The sequence below is a fragment of the Numenius arquata genome, chromosome 2 (genome assembly GCF_964106895.1).
Source record: "Numenius arquata chromosome 2, bNumArq3.hap1.1, whole genome shotgun sequence".
Classification (NCBI taxonomy): Eukaryota; Metazoa; Chordata; class Aves; order Charadriiformes; family Scolopacidae; genus Numenius; species Numenius arquata.
The window spans coordinates 97489199-97495198 of NC_133577.1; the positions used below are offsets into that span (position 1 = coordinate 97489199).

General features: G+C 47.7%; 1 protein-coding gene across 1 annotated transcript in view; it reads right to left on the reverse strand.

The window, feature by feature from the left end:
- The window catches only part of SLC16A7 (solute carrier family 16 member 7), an 80361-nt gene extending 78323 nt beyond the window's left edge, over positions 1–2038 (reverse strand). Inside the window, exon 1 of the mRNA XM_074166740.1 lies at positions 1801–2038. The gene's annotated coding sequence lies outside the window, so the exon portion shown is untranslated. The remainder of the gene's footprint in view (positions 1–1800) is intronic.
- Positions 2039–6000: the final 3962 nt, after the last annotated feature.

A 6000-nucleotide genomic window follows, 5' to 3' on the forward strand; every position in this document is an offset into this window, starting at 1 on the left:
GGAGTAGATAGTCAGCACTCATTCTCAAGTATGATATTCAGAGTTAGCAGTCAATAATGGAAGGAGAGAGGAGAGAGCTGTCTTTAAGAAGGGAATCACTTATACATTATTCCCAGATTTAATACTTGTACATAAAAGCATTTACCACTTTTATTGAACTATTTGTCAGTTTTCTGCTTCCTTTAAATATCAGTCTACATTCCTCTGTCTAGAAGACTAACTTTCGTATCATGATTCATCTAGACAGAGCTGAGGCAATATTTTGTTGGCTCGATTGGTGTGCTGTTAAGTTTATGGCCCCATTCCTGCAATGGGAGGAAGCTGCAAGCACCTATTTCATTACTATTTGATAAGTAACTTGAGAGCCACAGATGGATGTCACTATGGAAACACGAGTGATTATTACAGAGACCAATGAAACAAGAACGGACGCCTCCATGAGGCAGCAGCTTCCTTCAGTTTCTTTCTTTTTCGCAAAACAGCTTTCAATAATGACTTTGGTAAGACTTCTTTACTGGTAGCTCAGACTGGCATCAGGAAAACCAGCTATCTCTAAATGTTATTCCTTTGTTTTGTTTTCCTATCCACCTGACTGGAAAAGCAATGAAGAACCCAAGTCAGTTCTGCATGCCTGCAGGACTGAGAGACAATGTGCCCTCCCAGGAGTACCAGGGGACACTCTGGTCTCTGAAATGTGAACAGGGCAACTTCTCAGTCTCTTCTAAGATTGCTGCAGTGTCTTGTAGGGGCCACTTCAACAACCATGAACCCAGGACACAGACATCTCTGTGGGCACAGAAAACTCTTTTTCTCTTGGGATGATTGCCCCTCACCAGTGAGACTCCAGACTATTCCCTTCAAGGACCTTGAGCCCACTGTGCGCTAGCAGAGATCAAGTAAAGAGAATGATGGAGAAGGAGTCTTTTTCCTGCTCTGGTACCAGTTACACCAGGAGCTCTGTACACAACCACTAACTGAAGCCAGCACTGTTTGGAGACAATAATGACAGCATTGTCAGGCCCAGAGCAGCCCAGAGCAGGGGAACTAGTACTATAACTGGCATGGTGCAGCAGCGGGTCCATCCAGACCCACCTTCCCCAAGGTCAACCCGACCCCGGAGCCATGACATCAGCGCTTCTTGCAGGCCCGTTTCTGATGACGGCAAGGGCGGCAGCACGCTCCCCGCCCACATTTCCCAGCGGAGCTGCCCCCGGGGCGGGGGCGCCCTGGACCGCGGCTCCGCTCGGAGCGGGCGGTACCGCATCCCCCAGGGGATGCGACGGGAGGCGGCCCCGGCTCGCCGCCCTGCCGGGATGTGTCAAGGGGCGGGATCGCGCCGCGCCCCCGGCCTCAACCCCCCCGAAGCTGCGGCCTCGGCCCGGCCCCGCCGCCCGCCTCCCTGCCCCGCTGTCTGTCAGAGCCGGGCGCCCACATGGCAGCGGGGAGCCGTTCGCTGCAGGGCCGGCGAGGCGTGCGGCGTCTCCCTGCAGCGGCTGCTTTGGTACCGGGGGGGGACAGCGCCCGCGGGGCAGCCATCCGTCCGTCCGTCCGTCAGTCCATCCATCCATCCATCCCTGCATGGGCGGCGGGTCGTGTATGCGTGTGTGTATGTGTGTGACTGACAATGCGGCGCGCACAGCGCGGGGGCAGCCGCCCTCACGCAGCCAGCCGGGGGCCACGCCGGCGCGCCCCGGCGGCGGCAGCCCCTTCTCCGTCCCCCGGAGCCCTCCCCGGCGGGGGCGACCTCAGCGGCCTCGCTGCTCCTCCTCCTCCTCCCTCCTGGCGGGTAGGTTACGTTACCTGGTCTCTAGCTCGGGCTGGATCTAATCCCGCGGCCGCCGCCGGCTCCTCTCCCTGCCGCGGGGGTGAGTGGGCTAATTAATTTATTTATTTCCCATGAGGTGTCCTCGGCAGCAGAGCAGCGGCGGGAGAGCCCGGGCCGGGCGGCAGGGAGGGAGGCCCGGGTGCTGCTGTGGGGCCGACGGGGCGCCGCTGTCCCGGGGGTGCTGCCGGGGAGCGGCCGAGGCGCTTCAGCACCGGCGCGGGGGGGCGGGGGCTGCGGAGGAGACGCCTCCCGGGCTGCCCAACCCGGCTCGGAGGGGCCGGCGGGGGCGCGGCGCCCGGCCCGGGGAGACGGAGACAGCGCGGGAGGTGGGACGCGCCGGGCCGCGCTGCGCCGGGGGCAAGGACGGGCGGGCAGGACCGGGCCCCCGGGGTGAGGCGTGAGCCCTCCCCCGCCTACCTGCCCGCCCGGGGCCGCCGCCGCGGGTCCCGGAGCTGCCGAGCGCGGAGTGTCCCCCCCACCTCGCTCGGAGGCGCGGCCGGGGGAGTGTGCGGCTCGCCGGGGCGGAGAAGGGCGCGGAGAGCACCACCAGCCGCCTGTCGCGGTCTTCACCTCGCCGCCGGCAGCGCAAGACGTGTCCACCCCCCCAACTCCCCGGCCCCACCCCGTTCTCCTCCTCTTCAGAGCTGAGGATGCCAAATATTTCACATTATAAGGCTGTTTGCACTCGCTATTCCACGAAAATAGGTTACCAAAAGGCGCATCAGTTCGCTCGTGTAAGGGAAAAAAACAAACAAACAAACCTGATCTTTTTGTGCTAAACGTGGGAACTTTGTCTTCTGAAGCAGGAACTGAAATTTGGCCAGTCAGCAATGAGTTCAGCAATGACTTCTTGATTAAAATCTTGGTCACTTCTTCCTTTGCCCCCCTTTTCTCTCCCTTAAAAAAAAAAAAAAAAAGAAAAGAAAAAAAAAGAAAAAAAAAGTTACAAGAGCGGTTTTGTATATATCATGAACATAATTATGGAAGTGGCCACCAAATTCTCCAACAATTCTGTCCTGAAGGCTAAAATCATGTAGGGAATAGATAAAACATAATCATATAACTGCATAATTAAAGCCTTTACCATAACACCTATTCTTATGGCTAAGGATTGCACATTACATGCAACGTTTACAGTGGTGTGAGGAGGCTGCAGTAATTGCAGTTGTTGACATTATGTTGCAAAGTGTGTACAAAAGTAAATGTGGTTATCATGTGGTGATTTTTTTTTTTTAACTTTATTGCATGTTCTTTGTTTAGTAAGAGCTTTATGAATACAGACAAGTTAGGAACTGAGACTGCCTGTATAGGGAGAGGAAGAGAGAGAACTTGGGTTGTAGTTGGGGATATTCCAGTTTGCTCAGCTGCTAGTGAAGGAGGGAAGGACTTTATGGGGTTGCCTGTTTACTTTCCATTAATACCATTTGAATCCCTTAACTAGCATCAGCCACAGTGAACGAAAGTTTGTAAAATGATCTGGAAAGGAGCATGGCAGCCCCAAAAAGGCTGCAGCATGAGTGGCAATACTTGTTACACATCAAAGAATCCGTCCACAGTGGACTGCCATCTTGAAGCACAAATTCCATTGCTTATGAATCTGTTTGCTTTTGTACGAGAAGGGTTAGGAATTATTCAGTGTTTTAAAGTGTAATCATTAAACCAGAAGACACAGACCCAGAAATCTCAGTAATGTACCATTTTCAGTAATGTAACATTTTATCATTCAGTCTTTCTCTAAGATACTATTGTTATAAGTTGTTTTCTACTTCAAACCTGGATGCAGTCGTGAGTAATGTGCTCTGGGCAATCCTGCTTTAGCAGGGCAGTTGGACTAGATGATCTCTAGAGGTCCCTTCCAACTCCGACAATTTCGTGATTCCATGAAGTTCTTCAGATTGAGGAGAGAATATTTTGTCACATGTTTGTAAAGCAGCCTGGTCGCTACAGTCTCTGGGCAGATCCTGGCACTGTAGTCGTAAGGAGCAGTAAATAACTCACTGGTAAATAAAAGCAAACACTTTTATTCCTGAAACAGACTGAACAGTTTGGAGTCATTTTTGTGACATCACATAAACTCAGTAATACTTGAATTACGTACCTGAGTCCAGGGACAGTTTCAGAAGCAAACATCCACGGTGACTGCCAGGGCAGCTTGTGGAAGTCACAGTTGCATTAGTTTATGTAGCAGTATCAGTCATCTCTTGTGCAAGTGTGTGAAGGGAGCCTTTGGCCAGTACCCCCCCAGTCACAGTGTCTGTCCTGGCAGCAGGTTGCATTGCAGGCTTTGGAAGACCAACAAGCATTTAAAAGTGTCCCACTGAGCCAAGTAGAGGGAAGAGCAAAGCAAGGGCACACAAGCAAGGGAGGCCTGGGTACAGATGCCCATAGCCAAACTCTCTGTCACTTCCAGGCAGGCTCACAATTACAGGATTAAAAATGTGTAAATTGGGATGAAATCTGATGTAAGATCTTTCATAGAGAAGCTGCTAGTGCTGCAATCGGTAGTATACTTGGCAGTAGAGCAGTATTAGGCTCTCTTCCATGTTCAAACATTTCGTACACCCTGAAGAAAATAATAGGCCATATAGGACCTCAGACAGTTCCTGTAAAATGCAGAGCATGGCTACATTGTCTTTTACAGTGAAATATTAAAGTTCACATCCTGTTTTATAGAATGTTAGCAAAATTATTTTCAAAGGGAGCTGAAAAATAAATACCTGAAGATTTAAATGGTATCTGGTCTTAATTGTGTGGTTTTATTTCCTCCACTGATGTGCCTTAACTAGAATAAATATATAGGTATATAGATATAAATATATACATTTTTCTATAGATGTATACAATATATATTACAGCCAATGAATTTTACAGTGATATATGTGATAAGGTATATCATATACACAGTATTTTCTGTACTATGTAGTACATGCTGCACAGTATGTATAGTACAGTGCTACGTACAGTACAAATGGATGTATTCTATGTTTATATATAATAAATTTGTGTTTATAGTGCTATTACATATATTAAGGTATCTGTATAAAAATAGTAGATGATATTAGCATACGTTAACCTTACATAGACATATACATTTTCTGTAAATACAAATATGCTTCATGCAGTTTCTTTCTATACCTCTTCTCAGAACACACTTTTGAGGAAAAGTGTATGCATCTTAATTGACTTACTGTTGCTATGTGCTTCACCACACTTTGCATTTTCTAGTCCAAAGCAGAGACTGAGCAGAACCTAACTGCAGTTAAAACAGTGTGTGATTCTGGCCTCCAGTCTGCACAGGTTTAGATACAGCTTACTGTCTGCATCCTCTTTAAATTCACAGAAACTACCATGAGCCCTCAGACTAAAAGTTGATGTATAATTTTATTTTTTATGTGGAACTCGACTGCAGTGGCATCAGGTTTTTAAAGTGAATGTGCTCATCTGTGACTGATGCAGAATTAAGGCTCTAAGGTTGTGAAATGATTCAGTTTGCTGTTGCGGACTGGAAAAACAAAACCAAACTGTCATCTTTCTACATCCTTCCAGTCTTGGAGCACCTTCAATGTAGGAAGCCCATTATTCAAAGTAAAAATGTTCATATCCACCCTCTAAGGGTAAGAATTAAAAATGTATTAGTGATAGTAATTAATAATTTGCATGTAAATTTCAAGAAGCTAGCAAAGATTCAGAGCTGCATGTGCACTTGTGTATGTGTCTGTGTATGGGAGGGTGGCATTCTGTATTTTTCAGTGATCTAATTGTAGAGAAGAAATTAAACAAACTTACCTATCTAGCGTGTGTGTGAAAAGAAGTCACACATCTGGTTATTCACTCTGTGTCCATTCTATGGTAAGATAGACTTCTGGGAGGTTGCATGTTATACAATTTCCTGTTTCAGTTGATAACAGCTTGAGGTCTTTTTAGTGATATTAACAGAAAAAAGTTTCAAGTATTATTTTTCACAAAAGAAAAACAAAATACTGCAAATGTTGAGTACCTAATGGTATTTTCTGTGAGTTTATCTACTAATCATTTGGGTAAGTTTCCTAATGGAATAGTCCCTTTTTCCCACATGCCACTTGTCATGCAGTTCCATTTGAACCCAAAATTTTACAGGTCCTCTCCTAAGCTTAGATTCCTCTGCTACATCACAGGTTATAGCTTCTAGTCACAGA